This window comes from Ammospiza nelsoni, chromosome 5, assembly GCF_027579445.1.
Source record: "Ammospiza nelsoni isolate bAmmNel1 chromosome 5, bAmmNel1.pri, whole genome shotgun sequence".
Classification (NCBI taxonomy): Eukaryota; Metazoa; Chordata; class Aves; order Passeriformes; family Passerellidae; genus Ammospiza; species Ammospiza nelsoni.
This window is the reverse complement of record NC_080637.1, coordinates 57,103,531-57,122,775: the sequence shown is the minus strand read 5'-3', so window position 1 is coordinate 57,122,775 and position 19,245 is coordinate 57,103,531.

Below are 19,245 nucleotides of genomic sequence, written 5' to 3'. Positions count from 1 at the left end.
GTAAACACAACAGAAGCCAACTAATGATAAGAAGAGTGATGGACTGAAATCCACCGAGTTGAAGGTGGTGCAAAAACCTGTCTAGGACCGGATTCTTAATCCCAGGATCCAGTCCCATCCCCTTGTGAGCATGTTTGCAGCAAAAGAACCTTACAGAGCATGTGCCTGCCATCAGCCTGATTCGGCTGCCAACGCTCTGCTGAATGCCAAGTTCATTCATTATTATTGCTGGCTTTTCAGGAGGCAAGATGAGCAAAATCAACATCAATCTCCAACAGATGGGACTAGGGGAGGGCAGCTGCAGGCATTTGGTGCACTACATACGGCAGGCGAGCGCACGTGGAATCCTCTGCCCCCAGAGCTCCGGTGTTTCCATTCCACGGGCAGCAGGAAAATACAATTATCTGAATTAACTGCCTGCAAATCCCTGCACTTTGTGCTGCCCACTCGGGAATTCAGGCAGGACCCAGGAACACTGAGCACAGAGGTGCCATTCCTCACGTGGCAGCGGGGGAAAAGCACATTCCTGCCTATGTGAGATGAGCAGGGGCATTCCTGCAAGCCTCTTGCCTTTTCTTTTTTGTTCTTAGTAGCTCATTCTGTTTTGTTTTTCAGGCTGGCAAATGAGATTACATAAAATAAAATGCAGAGGAAACGTGTAAACAAGATTACTAGGGCAAAACAGCGCCTCTCAGCACATTAACTGCACTGGGAGATGTGAGGCTGGGGCAGGGCTGGAAGCAGTTTTTGCCTGGGTACAGCAGATGCAGGCAGAAAATATTAATTATGTGCTCTGAGAGAGCTGTTCTCACCCTGTTCAGAGTGCAGACAAACTGACAGTGGGAAAGAAGCCCAAAGAGTTCAAATTGTTAGGGGTATTTTTATTATTCTTTCACCCCAAAACATCGTTTTGAAATCATGTTGGATTTTGACAACTTTCAAAGGATCTCAGCTGTCATTTTGCTGTGTGTCATGCATGGACCCACACACACTTGGCTCTGTGGCCATGACACAAGAGCTGTCATAAGATGAGAAATCTGATAATAACCAAAAATATTTTGTTGGTGATATAGAGAGGATACTTTTGGTGGGATTCTTTGCTCTTGGTTTAAAATGCTCGGTTGTTGATGCAACTCCTGTCTGCCCAGTCTGTTTCAAGAGCTGTGAACTCAACTTCGGGAGCTCTGCAGAAGGAAGGGGCCACAGGAGAAATAAAACTAGCTCGTGTTTAAAAAAAAACAACATAACCACATCACGAAAAATCCTCCACCTTTCTGCTTGCTGGCAGAATCTCTGCTCCCTCCCACGCAGTCCCAGCTGGAGAGCCTTTACTTGCAGCAAAGCCACTCTGGTTATGACAGTCCCTTTCCACTCACTGCTCCCTTTTCTTTCTCTCCTAGGGAGCAGCAGCTGCCACCACAGCCCCTCTTTTCTGCCTCCAAGGGGCTCCCCACTTATGTAATTTGCAGAAGGCAAAGGAAGAAAATATTGAATAGATTCTAGACATGGTCAGGCAGATTTTTATAGTGGCAGAGATTAGCAGGTCCAGTGCTGCAGTGAGCATCCTGCTTCAACTTCAGGTGTAGTCAAATCTTTCACCCAGGCCCTGAACCTGCCTCACACACAAAGCCAGGGCAGAGGAGCTCTGTGCTCATGTGCTTCTGGGTTTAAAAGTGCCTTTCAGGCCAGAGTTGAACCTGGTATTTGGAGTGAGGCCAAGTTAATGTGTTGGGGGGAATGTGGCTGGGTGGGAGCTTTTTTGCACATGACTGGCCAAAATTGGTCTCTTTAGCAGTGCCAGGATCAGTGCTGCTGCTCAGGGGTCATCTAGGGAGAGTGTTCCCTTATTCCCTCTCTGCCAACCAGGGGAAGGAAGGAATAAGTACCTTGAGCAACCTGGTCTGGTGGAAGGTGTCCCTGCTCAGGCTAGGAGGATAGAATGAAGTGGTCTTTAAGGTCCATTACAATCCAAACCATTCTGTGACCTTTTTAAACCATGCTGAATCCTGGCTGAATCAAGGGCCAGTAGTTTCTGTAATTAAAGAGCAAAGCTCAAAGCAGCTTTTGGGAAGAAGATGGGGTAGAAGGCACAAATTTTCCTCTGCTCACTCTGGGGTCTGCCTCATTCCTGCCCATCGATGAGATGGATGCCAGTGTAGAAGCTGGGCACAGATGTGTGCTTCAGTAGCTAATGAGGTGTGACTGCTTCCCTTCTTGCTCAGGAAGCACAGCAGAGTGCTCCTTTCTCTGCCACAGGCTGTCCTCCTGGACATCTGGACAGGGATTCTAACGCTCAGGGAAGGAGAAGTGTCAGAGGGTGAGGAATGAGCAGAGCAGCCTTTGGGGACTGAAGGGGCAGCAGCAGCCTTAGTGCAGTTTGTGTGTTGGCTAAGGACTGTTTTATAAATGGAGCACAGCTATCATCCCTCAGCTGCTTGGAGGTTACAAACCTCTCTGGAGGATAACCAGTTATTTGGATTGGCTTAAACAGGACAACTCACTGCAACAGTGTGGAGCCAAGATACCTGTGTGAACACCTGAGCAGAGAGTCACTAACAAGACTGAGAAATCCCATCTGTCAGTGAAGAATTTGCCCAAAACCTCCTGATTGCCATACCCTGGTACTCCATGAGTTTCACAAAATCATGGGATGGCTTTGGTTGGAAGCCTTAAAGCCCATCCAGTTCCAACCCCCTTCTGTGGGGGACACTTTCCACTAGGTTGCTCAGAGCCCTATCTAACCTGGCCTTGGACTTTTCCTGGGATGGGGCAGCCACAGAAACAGCTCTGGGCAAGTTTCTTTCAACTCTTTCTCTCATTGACCCTGCACAGCTCAGGCTGACAGGTGAATAGGGTGTAAGAGCTAACCCTTCTCTGTCTGGTTACAGAAATTTTTGCTCAGGTACACTTTGCTCTTATGCTAGGAAAATGATGGACTAGAGATCTCCTTTCAGAGCCTTCCCAATGCCATTCTCCATCCTCCATCATGCATCCCTGAGCCCCACTGGCTATGCAGGTGGAGAGTTGGAGAATTCCCAGGCTCAACACCACACCCAGGGTAATTTCTGGGTTGCTTTAACTTTCCTTGATTTTTCCACTCTTTTTCTGCTTCATTAGTGTGACAAAAAACCAGGCTGCTCGCAGCACATATTTGTTAGACATAGCAGGAAGAGTACAGATCTTTAAATGTGAGGGACATGGTTTCCTCAGTAGCTTTTTTTGCCCTGTTTTGCCAAACAGGCACTCCCTGCTCAGCCTCATTGGGAAATTGCCACAAATAAAGCCCATACTGAAAAGCTTCTAAGTACAAATAACTATGAATAGTCCAAGAGTCCATAGCTGTCTGTGGTGGTTTGACATTGACAGGAAGTCGGTTTTCTGAGATATGCTGTGGTCACCAGTAAGTGTTCAGATTTTAATATTGGCACTTGGTTTGGTTACTGAGATTTAGACAAGCTTCTGAGAACACACAGGGGTTAAAAGCGGAGCTGCTTTCTTGGAAGGTTCTCTTTGGATTTCCGGCGGGAGAGAGTTCGATTCCTCCCCCGGCCCAGCTGCTGGGCCGGGCGGGGAGGGGAAAGCCACGCGGCCCGGGCGAGGTGGGCTCGACCCTGAGGGGGCCAAGGGTGGAAGAGAGAAGTACCGGGAGGCACCGGGCAGCCCATTCTCCTCCCAGCCCTCCTTGGAGAGAGAGAGAGAGAATAGAGCCGTGCTGGGGACTGTTATCTTGAAACGTGGTGTCATGTGCTGCCGCCATGACTTGGCCTGCAGCAACAAAGTAGGGGAGTGAGGAGTCCAGCAGTTTGAAGGAGCTTTTGACCCTTTGTAGACAATGAAAACTTTACGGAACATTAACCCTTCCTAGACTAGAGATAAAAGTAGAAGATGAAGAAAGAAATGAGCAAGTGATGAAGGTCTAGGCTAGAGAGAGATGTTAGAAAAATGAAGAAGATGGAGTAGCATTTTTTGCTAGACTTTTTTTGTATAGCTATAGACAGAACCATGTTTCCTTGTGATACAGAGACTGCGTCCAGGGAGAGCAATGCCCCAGAACCAGGAAGGTTCAGCGTAGGTACCACTCGGCCCCTGGGGGTGAAAAAAATATGGGGGGGACAGATGTCCCAAAGTTGAGACTGTGCCTGTTTTTTGGAGTGAGACAAGGCATCCTTAAAAGAAGAAACCCTAGAAGCAGCCCTAGTCCATGCGCAGTGGTGAGAACACTGGGCATGGAAAGAAGATGTCACGATGGCAAATGATCTCCAGGCAGTGCCACATGTGACAAGAAGCCCATAGCACAAAGAAAGACTTCTTCTCTTAATAAACTGAAGATAAAGTATTCTAAAGAGTGGTGCCAGACCAAGAGTTAGTGATTCAAGAGATGTATTGTATTAGAATTTGGTGGGGAGAGGAGGAAAATGCTTTTGTAAGGTTTTCATTTTCCTTGTGTGTTTTTTTTTTCTTTCCTTGTAGTTTAGTTATTTTCTTGTAGTTTAGTTGATAAAGTTTTCTTTATTCTGTAAGTAGGAGCCTGCTTTGCTTATTCCAAGTCACATCTCACAGCAGACACCAAGGAGAAGGTATTCTCATAGAGGCACTGGCATTGTGCCAGTGTCAAATCATAACACTGTCCCAACTTTTCTTCACTTAAATTGGTGTTTTGCTAGGCAAGGTTTGAGATTCTGGAAGAAAAAACTCTAATATAAAATAATTTTTTTTCTTTCTCTTTTTTTTTTAATAAGATGTGTTTAACGCACTTTGCTACACCAGAATGAAGTGCAGAAAGGCAGCTTTTATCACTTACCTTTGATCATCTAATAGGTCTTCTGTGAGGAATATGAGCAAGAGCTGGTGGGAAAAAGAAAGAGACAGGCAACAGTTAATGGCAGTCTTTAAAACTGACCATCCAGACTAGTGCAGCTGAGTAAATGTGACAGCTAACACTCTGACTTCCCTGGCTCTGTCCATATGAATTGCTGGTAAAACTTCCCTTCCCTGAGATGAGCACTTCAGAACTCCATGGTAAGCTTTGCCATTCTCTGTGTTTGCACTGATATGAATCTGAATAAAAATTTCTTCTCACCACTGACTTTATTCACGATATAAGAAGGTTCTAAGAATAAAATCTAGCTAAGCATCTCCTGACTCACCCTCAAAAAAAAAAAAAAAAGGAAACTCAGGCCTAGAAGGATCTTTACAAGTGGTTGTGTGGTGAAAGAATGTTCATCTTTTTTATGGTACCCATAATTTGAGGATAGGCATGAGGGGAAATCGTTGTCTGGAGAGATATAGTCCAAGGAAAAGCAGAAACACTATAAGAGAATGGATGGGACATGGAAAAATAATGAATTCTTTTGCCATGGCTCCAGGCCAAGAAGATGGAATTGCTGATAAGCAGGTGAATCATGTGAAAATGAGGTAAGATTATTCTCTTATTCTCCCCTTGGACACAGGGAGTCCGTTCTGAGGAAGGTGCTTTGATTAAATGGAAGTTGTTTCCAGGCTACACAACCTCCCTTCCTCTGTGTACAAATGAGCCCCAAAGATCCATCCTAGCCAATAAATGTACCAAATTCCTAAAGGAACAGGCTGCTAGCAGCCTTATAAGGAAGGTATGAAAGGCTTGGGGAAAGCAGGTTGTACAGGAGGGAAGAAAGTAATAGGGAATGACTTAGGAAAAATACCAAACCCTGAAGCTCCAAAAATTCAGTGAAATTAATCTCCCAAAGAGAGTACTCAAGTCCAGCAAGTGAGAACAGCCCTTAGTGACCAGCTTGAACCTCCCAAGATATGAGGATGGGATGAAGTGAAAATCACCCCCATTTCTGCTCCTTCACCGTTATCCTATCTGCTTGGTGCTGGAAATGTGTCTCTGTTAGTCACAGAACAACTGCACATAAGAGAAGGGGAAAGAAGGAAAATCTGCACTGAGTAGGATTCTGTGACCAATTGATTCCATGGCCACTGATCCCAATGAATTTTAACAGGCTGATGCCAGCACAGTGTTATCTTTCTTCCATGGGGTGAAGTGATTTCATCAGGCTTTCCCTTTCAGTAAAGGGCCTGACTAAAGTGATGGTGATATCTCTAAACGGGATTCTGATGGTAATATCTCCAGTGAAAAACCTGCAGGATGTGCAGGAAATTTCCATTCCTCTTTTGTCTCAGGTAGCCATGGCACGAGAGCAGTTTTTGTGACATTTCTGAAAGAAATGTCAATAAATCAACTCACTCAAGGGCCACATTAGCAGTGTAACCACTTTTTAAAAGAGTCTAGAAATAATATAAAGACCTCAGCTCTGTTCCAACATAAAGTTATGATTGTGAGGCACACCAAAGTGTGTAGGACATAAAACACAAACTGTTTTCAGAAATACTTCTGGCTTTCTCTTGATGTAGCTTGATGCATAAGAGCAGTTTATAGATTGTCACTTGTTCCAACACTTAAAACATTTTTTTTAAGTGTTGAAGGAAGAATTTCTGTTTTTTCTAGTTCTCTTTTTTCTATTTTCCCCCTTACGTTTTGTCCCAAATTTAGAAGTTAAAGTACTTAATGGAAATAACTGAAAATTTCAAAAGCTCAAACTGAAATGTTTTATAAACCAGCAATTTTTGTCCTACCTGAAATGGCACAGAGTGCCATGAATAGAATAGATAGGAAATTACAGTTACCTCTGAATAATATTATTTGTAGAAAGTGTCATAGAAAACAGACAAGAAGGTGAAACAAATCTTTATTGCTCTGGATGAGATGTTTCCAGTCACCTAAACCATGTTATCCAGCAGAACATTCTTATAATTTTATCCACTAACTCCATTTTTACTCAAAATCCATTAGACACTTCGCATTTTCCAGGGAGTTAAAGGCTGAGAAAACCACATAGGTGATCAAGATAGAAACTGACAATAAATAAAGTTGAATTTATCTGACTGTGGAGGATGATCTGGTCTGATGTATGTGGTCATCTTTCTGTGGCTCCCATCCAGGATTCCCATCAGCCTGTTTGTGAGTTTGTCCTTGTACTCCCAAAACACCTCTAGCAATCCATCGGAAGGTGTGGAAAAACAGGTCCTGCACTAAACACAACCCTGTGCTGAAAGAGTGATGTGAAAATATGAAGAATAATCTGTGTGGAGGATAGTTTTATATTTCTAATCCCCATTCTTGAAATGACAATCTTCCTTATTTTTTTGCATATTTTTTGTTATGTAGTCCTTTTGTTCTATTTTTGTTAAGGTTTGATTAAACCTTTTTTAATTTTCAAAGGGAGCAGTTGTTTTTCACATACCTGAAATTAGAGCCCATATCTCAAAGTGTGTTTGTCAATTTAATCATACAAGGAAGAAAAGTATGGAGCAGCAGATGCTTGTGAGAGACTTAAGAATAATGAATAGGATTTTAAAAATACCAGCCCTACTGAGGTAACAACTCTGTTGTGCTTCAGCCTGGTGCAACAGGCCTTGTGTTTGTTTCTCTGTTGCCAGAAAAGCTTAACGGAGATTAAGGTTTTTATCAGTACTTGAAATTTTATTTTGATATCTCAGATTCCACAGACCATAACTCAGGGAAATAATACAATTTTCTTTCAGTAGCATTGATCCAGTTTGGATCTCATTTTATTTGGAGTTGCAACAAGTCAGAGGATTTATCTTAGTAACAAAATGAGGCACAGAAATGCCTTTGCTATAGATAAATTAAGATACAATTGTATGATTGCATCTCATTCCTTTACGTAGTTTAAGGTTAAAACAGTCTGGCACCAGGGCAGAGCTCTTATAGTGAACATTTTTTACGAAGGCTCCATCATCCTCCAAACCTCCAGCTTTCCCAAAAACCTAGTCTCTGAACTTTGGTAAATTTGGTAAAATATTTTGCTCTCACCCTTCCAAATGTCCTTCAAAATATGGGATTTTTTTTCTCTTGGTTGTAACTACTTATCCTTTCTTCTTAAAATATAAGAAAAAGATTTTTTTTATCTGATTGGGTACTTTGCCAGATTATTGTATGCCATGAAGTGCCTCTGTCTCTGTGGATTGTTCTTTATTTGCTCAGAAGTTTAGGAAATTATTCTTTCCATCTCTGGCTGTAAAAGTTAGATTGAATGATCCTGGTTCCCTACTAATGTCTGGTGCTTAAGGTGGCCCAATAGTTCTTTTTATTTTTCCCCACACAGGATTTAAATTTAGACTGTTCTCCACCCTAACACTTATCTGATGATATTCATATGCAAGATGAGTGTGAAAGACCACAAACTTGCACTCAATCAAAGTGCAAAAGTAAGGACATTTTTCTTCATTTGTCACACTTAGAGAAGTTTAAGTGCTGGTCTACAGATAAGTCCACTCAGTTCATATTAGGTAAGTGGGAGAAGATTCCAGGCCAAAGAGATTGAACCACTCACCACATGATAAAAACTTGACCTGACAACCCCAAAATCTGCCCTCACATCAGTGACCTCAGTGGCTCTTTCCCCTTTCCCTCCAGTGATTCTCTTCATGCTCCATGAAATGTGCATTGCTTTGACAGCCAGAGCACTGAAAGATGGAAAACAAATATTGCAAATGTGAAGTTCTTGACTCACTGAGTTGATCTCCCAAAGGAGATGTTTTGTCCTGTATGGGGTCTTCAAACTTGAAAACCACAAAATAACTTTATAAGAATTTGTGACCAAAAAAAAAAAGAAAAAAAAAAAAAAGGAGGTTATTATTAGATCTCTAATTAGCCCTCTAATTTCTGATTCCTTTTTGTCTTGTTTGCTGTCCTTTGCTCCCACAACGCTCTATAGCATAAATCAGGTGTTTGAAACAGCTCAAAGCAGTTGTGTTTGCAGTAGAAATTTTGCTTCTAATCACATGCAGTCCATACTGTTTGCTCCATGTCTTGCTGAAGATAAAAGATTTTCCTAAAAGCAGCTGCCTGGCTAAGAACAGAACAGGGAAAGCTGAAATTCCAGGGATTAAATTGGATTTTCCCATGCAAGAGCATGTACACAGTGAGATTTGCCAGCCTGTTTATTCCTCTGTAGAGTCCAGTGAAGACAGCTTCAGAAGATCCCAGATAACTCATGTACCAGGAGAAGTTACTTCTCAGTGATGAATCCATACTAAATTTATCCCAATTCCAGAGCAGCAGTTTATAGTGCTATAGTTTATAGCAGTTTATGTTTTAAAAAAGAACCTCCTTTCCTTGCCTTCTGAGACTTGAGTTTCACTTGGGAAGCTTCTCTCAACAGCTCTGGGTTGTTTTGTTTTTTTTTTTTTACCTTCTCTTTCAAGTAAAATCATGAGCTGCTGAAAGGTTCCAATGAGCTTGCAATTTAAGTTCTGTGGGATAGCAGGGCCCTCCAAATGGTCTCTGCAGAAGTGGCTCTTGGCAAAGGCAACACTCCTTTTTTATTTGGTTTCCTCTGTGAGGGTGAAATCCCCACAATGAGGACATCTGTGGGCTGGAGAAGGAAGGTTCTGTATAATCCTGGGAGATAAATAGTTAAAATATTATTAATCTGAAAGTGGAAGGAGGGAATACAGACCCTAATGGGTACATGAGATAAATAGCAAGGGTGCAAACTTGGGAATACAATGAGAAAGGCAGACAAAAAGAAGAGGATGAGGGACATTGTGTTCTGCTCTCTGAGACTTCAGGGATGCCACTGAAAGGAAGATCTGCATGGATACAGGATACAAAAATAATTATTAGGAAGAGGCATGATAGTCAGATAACATCATGATAGGAAATCTGGAATGACTCACTTGTAGTGTTTTTATTCCTCAGTGAAATAGGTGGAAAACACACAGGAGAGCTGTAATCACAGATGTTCTCATCATTCTCAGCTCGGAGTGTCCAGCTGAGTGTAAAGAAAGGAACCTGCAATCAGGCTAAGCATACAGCTGGGCTGATATCTTTCTAATAGTCTGGTGTTTTGGGGGTATTTTTGAGGCTTTTTTTGTTATAAATAGTTGCCAAATTCACTTTGTAAAATGGGTACCCAGTAGCAATAGCTGGAATGTAAGATGGTTCTGCTTGTTTTCCTTTGAGACTTTAGCTTGCAATCAGGTCACTGTAAGCAGACCTTTTTGGCCCATGTGGAGTCATATTGTTCCCTCCTCCTACAAGTTGCCTGATTTGGATGGATTTTGAAGATAAAATTATATCACATGTAGGCCTCAGGTATAGCTTTTCAAATTTCCAATGTTTCAATGTGTAAAACAGTTTTGGTGGTTCTATGATAGCTATGGATAAAAAGGGAAATATTATTTTCTGGGCTGAAGCAGTTGAATTCCAGATAGTGATATCATAAATTTCAATGGACCTTGGATACATGGGTTCAATCATGGCATTGAGCACCTTCAACTCCCCAGCTGCAGAAATCAATCCATGACAGGGACAGCTCCAGCTTCTTCTTGCCCATGTTTAAAAGCCTTTCCTATCTCTACAAAATATGTTGGCCATAAAAATGGATCAATCCAAGGAGGCAAAACCCCATTTTTTCTTGTAGATGAAATTAAGTAGTGTGAGAATTGAGAACATCAAGTCTCAAGGAGACTAGCTCCTGAGTTTGTGTTATTTATCTATTCTAACAGTGCCAATCCCATGGAAAGGAAAGAGCTCATCATCTGCAACCATATAAAATAGTGTTAATAGTTATGTGCCAAACACACATTTGCTTCCAACAGGATTTTTCCAGTGGTTCCCATGTGTGTCTATTAAAATGTGTCTCAATATCAGGAGTCACCCAGGTATTCCAGGAGGAAAACAAAACAAAATCCTAGTTGAAACTGAATACTGCTGGCCATGTGCCTGAGGTTGCCTGTTAAAGCCAGAAAAGAGATAAGACTGAAATAATGTGAGGTAAGGATTGATGATGCAACTTCCCTCCCTCATTTTAAAAGGAAATAATGACCTGTTGGATTCCTGCCTTGCTTGCATTTAAATACAAATGCTTTCAGTCTCAAGATCTTAAGGGTTGCAATCTTCTGCACAGAGGAAACCATCTTTAGTTTAGTGATGAAAGGAAACAGATGGTCTCTCCTTTATGCACTAATCTTCCTGTATGTTTCAGAAAATTAAGGTCTGGGAAGTGGAGTTGAGGCGGAGTGAATTCTTCTCCTGGGAGAGAATATTCAACAAAAATCACTTCAAGTAGATTCACTTAAAATTGTATCTCTTTTTATGGATAAGTAGCTCGCAGGCACATTGCCTATTGCTTTTCCAGAATATTAACAGCTTGTTTTAACAGTTCTCTATTGCACAACCTCTTTGTAGCCATCTTCTCTCTTCCCAGTTTCATCTGGGTTGCACTGTGACAAAGCAATGTTGTCTCTGCTGCAAGTTCTATGTGGTTCACTACCAAAGTGTTCTTCACTTTAGGGTGAGGAAGGCAGATTTTCATCTGGGATTTGGTCTCATTCTTCTTCTTGTGCACTTGAGAGGAAAGACTTTCAGAATTAAATGTGTATCTTAAGAAATTTTGGGGAAAATTTCAGAGAAAATGTTATCTGAAGAAATCAGTCAATTATGGATTACTTTGTGTCTAATATATTTATTATCACTTAATGTTTAATCTAATAATGTACAAGTACAGTATCAGACTTCCAGTGACCCTACAGGGAGACTTTCCTGAGTGAGACTTTCCTCTGTTTCCTGAGTTTTGTGTTAGTGGTGGGGTTTTGGTTGGTAATTTGGTTGTGGTTGGTTTGGTTTGGCATTTTGATACGTGACTTCTTTAAAGAACTGTCCTTAAGGTCCCCTCCACAGAACCACAGAATCATGGAATCATTAAGGTTGGAAAAGACCTCCAAGATATCAAGGCCAATTTCTGACCTTGTCAACTAAACCAGAGCACAGAGTGCCACATCCAGTCATTTCTTGAACACCTCCAGAAATGGGCACTCAACCAACCGCTGGACAGCCCATTCCAGGCTTGGCAATTGTTTAAAATTGGAGAGCAAATTCAACTTTGGATCACGAAATAGAAAACTGGCCAGAAATTAGGGAACCTCAGGGTTGTATTTGCCTTGTGAAAAGCAAGCAGTCTGTACTTGCTGAGAAAGCACCAAAGGAGGAATTCTACCTCCCAATTTTTTTCAATTCTCTGTTCAGAATTAGTGAGCAGTGTAGGTGGAGACACTGAACCTGTGGCAGTGGATCTGAGAGGACACATGAGCCTTCTCAGTCATGTATTGGTCCTCAGAATTCTTTAGGGTGAGGCAGCACAAAGTATCACAGATCATTTCATGTTATTGTGCCATGGGAGATTGAGTGACAGTTTGGAGGCCAAAAGGTAACTCAGAGATATTTCAAATATGGGACAGGTTAGTAGTGATGTTTCTGCTACTGAAAGGCTCAGCATGGTGGGCTTTTTGTCACTACCAGCAATGTCATCATCAGGTGTAAATTTATTTTGATATTTGCAGGCTGGATCCATGGGCCCAGGCCAGTGCTCTGAGATTCCACAAGGCCAAGGGCCCAGTCCTGCCCTGGGTCACACCAACCCCCTGCAGCTCCAGGCTGGGGCAGAGGGGCTGGAAAGATGGGAAAGGCCCTGGGGGTGCTGGGGACAGCGGCTGGACAGGAGCCAGGCGTGCCCAGGGGGCAGGAGGCCAATGGCACCTGGGCTGTGCCAGCCATGGTGTGGCAGCAGGGCCAGGGCAGTGACTGTCCCCTGGGCTGGCACTGCTGGGGCCACACCTCAGATCCTGGGGCACTTCTGGGAACCTCAGGACAAGAAATGGACATGGAGGGGCTGGAGCGTGTCCAGAGAAGGGAACGGAGCTGGGGAAGGGGCTGGAGCACCAGGAGGGGCTGAGGGAGCTGGGGGGGCTCAGCCTGGAGAAAAGGAGGCTCAGGGGGGCCCTTCTGGCTCTGCACAACTCCCTGACAGGAGAGGACAGCTGGGGGGGATCAGGCTCTGCTCCCAGGGAACAGGGGACAGGATGAGAGCTGTGTCTGGAGAGGTTCAGGTTGGACATCAGCAAGAATAAGAGTATGCAGGTAACTTTGCTGATAAATATGCCATATCTAATAACATAGAATGATCCTAACCTCTTTCATGAGTAGTAACTGTCTACCACCCTAGGAGAAGCATGAAAGCCCATAAATATCTGGAACTCCCTTGAATGAAGGGGGGAAAAAATCCTCTTTCTATACTTGAAGCTTGCCAAAGCTGGAGGTAAAAATCTTAAAAGGGGGAAAGTGACAAATTTCCCTCAGCAAATGTAGAAACAGAAGGGGAAGTTACAAATACTTGCAAACTGTCAGTTCTTGCTTGTCTACCCACTTAATGGAAATATGAAAGCTATGCTGAGGAAAATCAGAGCAAACTTTCTGCTGTATTTTGACAGCCTTTTTTTCTGAGGATGTTTCTGATTTTTCACTACGTGTGCAGGAATAATGAGTCTCTATGGTCACAGGAGCCTGTTCATATTTCCTTACATGTTGACCATGATCATGTGAACTTTAGGAAAGTTGTAGTTATTATTTTAGAGAAACACTTCCACATTTTCAGCCTCCTGATTTTAATACTAACAGGTGACAGGAGGAATTGGTTAGTTCAGTGGTATGGCCATGCTGCAGCACGAGCTGATCATGTTTCTTCAATATTTGATACGATGAGGCATTCCAATGCCTTCCAAGCAGGGTTCTAACATGCAAATGCACACACCATGCAAATGCACACACCATGACTCGAGAATTAGCACCGAGATGGCAAAGCCCAGTTTCAAAGGCCTTTGCAATTAAGTTGACCAAGACTTACTTTTCTTAAATCCAGCTGTTATGCTTCACTTTAGACACCTTTGTTGCTGGTTCTAATGAAAAACATTTGCAATGATATGTGATACAACCTGCTAATGTTCTGCAGAAGTGAAAGGTAAAAGGCAGGTGTAGGGTATCACTTAAGTGATTTCATAAATTAACTTTAATATGACCTGTGGTTCCTTTGCCGAATAACAGGTTAGCAAATGAATTTGAATATGTATTATTTGTAAGATGAAAGCTAATGTTAGCCTCTGAATGGAAACCTGACAAGTTTTTATTGAGTAACAGTCTTCTTATTATTTCTAGTGAATAATTCATGTCCTGAAGGTGGCTGTGGCAGAAAGACTGCATCACCGCACATGAGACAAAACCAGACATTTATTCCACACTTTAAGGTGTGCATTCAGATAAGAACAAGACTGAAAGCCTAATTCTCATTGGGGTTCAGTAATTCACAGCATCTGGAAGCAGCTTGGTGTGGAGCAGGCCCTAGGGAAGACAGCAGGGCTATGAGGCCAAAATGTTTAAAGGTCAGGAGGATGTAGTTTCCTACAGGGATAGCACTCCCCTGCTTAGGGACCTTCTCATTAGCCCAGGGATAAGGGTGAGGAGATTTCCTTCATGCACCTGACACAGCCTTTCAGTGTAATGTGCTCTATTGCAAATAACCTCCTGCCTCCTAGATATCATTTAGTGTAGAATTATTGAATGATTTTCTAAATGTTATCAGGGAAATAAAATGCTGTTAAAGCACAGAAATAGTGGATTCTGTTGCCTGAAAGCACCCACTGAAACTAATGCAGTGAGTGAGACCAGTTTTTTATTCAGCAAGTAAAATGTCAAATTAAACACAGCTCTATTGATACACCAAGAAAAGAGTTCTTGGTATAATGCCAACATCAATAATTATAAAGGGGAGACAACAGCCTAAAAGGCATGGCTGGCAGCGCTTTTAAAATATTTGTCCTTGGTGGGACCAGAGACTGATTTAGATTAAATTTACGTTCCAAAGAAAAATAATATCTCAAAGGGCATATCATAAAACTTAACTGGTTTATTTGTTGCAAACCAGATCAAACAAAATACACTACAATAAACATTTATTAGTTTTTAAATGGCAAAACAGCGCTGCAGTCAGATGAGTGAGTTGGTTCAGTACACAGTCAGTGAAGAGTTAGGGGATCAAGGGATGTGATTCTGCCCCTGTGCCCCTCTCTGCTGAGCCCCCCCTGCAGGGCTGCATCCAGCCCTGGCCCCAGCACAGCAAGGACAGGGAGCTGCTGGAGCCAGGCCAGAGCAGGGACACCAAGAGGAGCAGAGGGATGGAGCAGCTCTGCTGGGAGGAAAGGCTGAGGGAATTGGGATTGTTCAGCCCGGAGAGGAGAAGGCTTTGGGGTGACCTCATTGAGGCCTTGCAGTGCCTGAAGGGAGCCCACAGGAAAAAGGGAGACTCTGGACAAGGGCCTGGAGTGACATGACAAGGGGGAATGGCTTCACACTGACAGACAGCAGGTTTAGATGGGATATTGGGAAGAAATTGTTTCCTGTGAGGGTGGCGAGGCTTTGGAACAGGTTTCTCAGAGAAGCTGTGGCTGCTCCATCCCAGGAATTGTCCAAGGCCAGGATGTGAAAGGTGTCCTTGCCCACAGCAGGAGTCTGGGATTAGATGATCTTTAGGGTCCTTCCAAGCCAGGCCAATATTCTCTCTTGATCTTTCTGGGTTTCAAATCTCTGTCAGTGTCTGTGAGCATGTGGCATGTTCTAGACAGTTCTGCATGTTGAAGAGAAGAAATTTAAATGGACAGATTCTGTCTCAGTTATGGCTCACCTCTTTATGACTTATCTCCAAAATGAAGCAGGTCCTGTGTGGGGAGGGCAGACAAAAGGTCTCCAAGCAAATATTAGCTATTAAAGTCTATTGAGTGGAAATCGGCCTTTAGTTTATGGAGTGGTCATGCGCTTAGACAGTTAAGGCAGAGCCTATTGCCAGTGGGTGATCTAAACATTTTCTGGCAGATCCTGAGAGGAATCACTGTGACTGAGGTTTGTGAAAGAAGAAAAGACTCATTAGTTCATTCACCATTCTCCAACCAGTCGTGCACGAGCCCATGGTGGTGCAGAGCACAAATATGGATTGAGCTACATTGAACATTCATAAGTGACACTGGTGACAAGTACCTGGGACAAGGCAACTTGTCCATAAGAGAAATAAAGTTTATTGTGACTTCCTGCTGCTCTGGCTCAGCAGCCTGTTTGCAATGAAGAGAACACATTGCACAGGCAGGGAGCTCATCTCAGAGGCAGAGAGAATAATGTCCCTGGATGTGATGGAGATAACTCAGGCCTTTGGGACCAAGTCCAACAAGACTGCAGTAGATGATCTTTCCTAACCATTATTTGATAGATCCACACTCTCAAAGTCATACCCCTCCAAGGAATAAATCATCATTATCCTTTCAGAGCCAGTGGAGACTCTTCCATGCAGAATGCTTTTCTAAATGTATTTTGTCAGACTTTTGCTAAGACAGAAATTTCTAAGAAAGACAGTTTTCAAGGGGAGTTTCTTGGAGCTCTCTTATAAAACAGCCCTCTTAAAACTGATGTACCTCAATTTTGGGAGAGAAAGCTGTTCTGAGAGTGCTGCAGCAATGTTTTTTGTTTTCACCACTATTTTGTTAATAACTACACTGGCTTCAAACGATCTCACATTCCTTGATACTTCTCAGGCAACTTAAAAAAATACTAAGTTAAAAGAAAGTATTCTGCACCAAGCCATTGCCTGCTCTGATGTGGTGACAAATGCTATTTTGGGAATACTATATCTCTGTCAGAGATGTCTCATTGCAATGCATAGGTGTAATAACCCATGGAATCCTCTCCTTCTCCTACTGGAGTCAGATCAGTCCTGAACTTTATCCACTTTTTCAACTGGCAATCACCTGATCTCACATATTGTGCTTGTTCTGAACATTAAAAGAACAGTCTGATCCACTGTCTGAAGTTGTAATAATGGCAGAAAGGATTTTTTTTCATGATCAGATGCTCAAAAAATTATTTTCAAGTCTTAATTTTCATTCAAAATAGGAAAAAATATGTCAAAGCACAAAGATTTTATGCTGTCATTTTAAATTAGTGCTCTAAAGTTCCAAACGTCACTGTCTAAATAGTAAAAAAAAATCCAAAATATAATCTCTTTCCAGGGGTTACATTTGAACTTGTAATACACTTTTATAGTAATGGTGTCTTTATGCTTATCAAATATAAGACACTGCCTACTTACTCCAGATAAGAAGTTTTTCTTATGCAGCCACAATGTTCTGTTATCCTTCACTTTCCATGTTGTGAAATTACTCTGCAAGTGCACAAATTTTAAGGAATTATTTACGATTGTCATTTGTTTGTGTCCTTTTCCAACCCCCTGTGAAAATTTTTGTCTTTCTACCTACCACTAAAACTGGAATTTCCCTTGAAAAATTTCAAATATCCATAGCATCATGCCAGGTCACATCAAGTCACCCAGGCTTTCAAGACATAACATCAGCCCACACAATGTGACATGGTTGCTGCATCATGTCACAACTCTTCAGGGATATTATAGTTTTTTAATAAATTATTGTGGAAGTTACCATGGCTACAAACCCTCTTTATTCTCTTCAGATTTGAAACATTTCTTTATATATTGGCTAAACCACTCTTTCCTTCCCAGCAACAACATGAGTGTTTCAAATGTGCTTATTATCAAGTTTCAAGGATGAGGAAACTCCTAGCATATTTCCATGTGGTTTTCATTATTTTGTTGATTTTTTTTTTAATCAGCTGTGATTTCTTTCCTTGGGATAAATGCAAAATGTGAAAAAAAGGATTTTATTGCTATTTAAACAGCACCTAAGAGGACTTAGCTGCTGTAGATAAGGACAACTCCAGTAGACTTGTGAAGGTCAAAGTGGGCAGTGTCTGGAGTGGGAGGCAGTGCCCTGTGAATGCCACTTGTCATTCCTGCTCAGTAATCCTCATATTTTTCTTAGAGTTGCCAGTGGTATTAAGCTGGAAGAGCTTGGCAGGACACCCTGTGGAAAAAGCAAGACAAAGAAGCTTCATTTTCCACCCTAACACTGGGTAAGATTTGGAAGTTTTATCAATGGGTTTTATTTCTGGAATTCTAGTGTCCACTGTCAGCAAGCCCCAAAGTCTGGTGGTCTTTCCAAGAAAGTTTGTAATTCTCTTCCGAATTTGTAGCCAGATTTTGGGTGTTTCAGAGTCTGTGGAGGAATACAGCCTAGGAAAATCACCTCTGCTAACAAGAAACTTTCTCTTGAGTTTTGCTCAAATAAAAGCAAAGACACATCTGGGTTCATCTTCCCCTTGTGTAGTTCTGGAACACCCTTTGGCTGGTCTTACCAGGCTAAAAGGGAGAGAAACATATTTCTCTTTTGCCTTTTTGCTTTTTATTTGTTTTTAATAATTTAGATTACATTATTTTAATTTCCAGATTCTGTTGAAAAGTTGATCTTAGTTGTAAAATACATTACTTTAGGACAAGTTTCTTTGCTTGCTTTCTTTGTTTCCTAGTTGTGATTTTTAATATTTCCCAAAGAAATGAAAATGAAATTTGTTGGAATTTGACCAGATGCTGTTTATCATAATTATCTAATATCTGTATTATGAAATGTGAAATCTAGGAATTCAAAATCAAGGAAAATAATTCTATCTGTTCCCTTTGGGGATTTTGCATATCATATCTTTATACACATTCTATTATTGGCATATATTTATTATATGCAATAATTACAATAATATATTGCTTATTAATATTTTAACTACATATGCTTTTGTATGTACATATTTTGAAGTGATTTCCTTTACTGCTAGGAAATCACTAGGACTAATTGCTAGAAAAGTAGCAGTTGGCAGGATGGAAGACCTTGATGGACATGTTTTAATAGAAAAACATCTATATTAAGAACCTTTTCTCTGTACTTCCTCAATTATATCATAAAAATGAAACAAATGTCAGTGATTAAAACTGTTTAAAAATAAATCTTTCCTTATCAAATGTGCATGCAAAAGTTAACGGTCTTAGGGGAGTTAAGGCTCCCATGTGACCAACAGCCACTCCATTAGATAGATTTGCATAGTTTTGTACACCCAGAGTCAGTGTGCAATTGATTTATTAAAAATATGGATATTGATCTAGTACTGATATCCAACTGTGATGGACAAAGACTCTCCAACAGTTTAGAGTTAGAACGTGTATGTTTATTGCAATGCCTGGCAGTGTGTATGCGGGATAGCTCCCAAATACACACTGTGATTCACAGGTGGTTACAGAGTCCTTTTATCCATACAAGTATTGAATACCCAAAATACAAATACATATTCATAATTTTGGTACATCCCATTCCCCGCTTCATATGGTAATTAGTTCAAAAGCTACTAAGCATGTGTAGTTTGTTTCTTTAAATGGGTCAGTGGTCCCTTCCATGGGGAGGGGT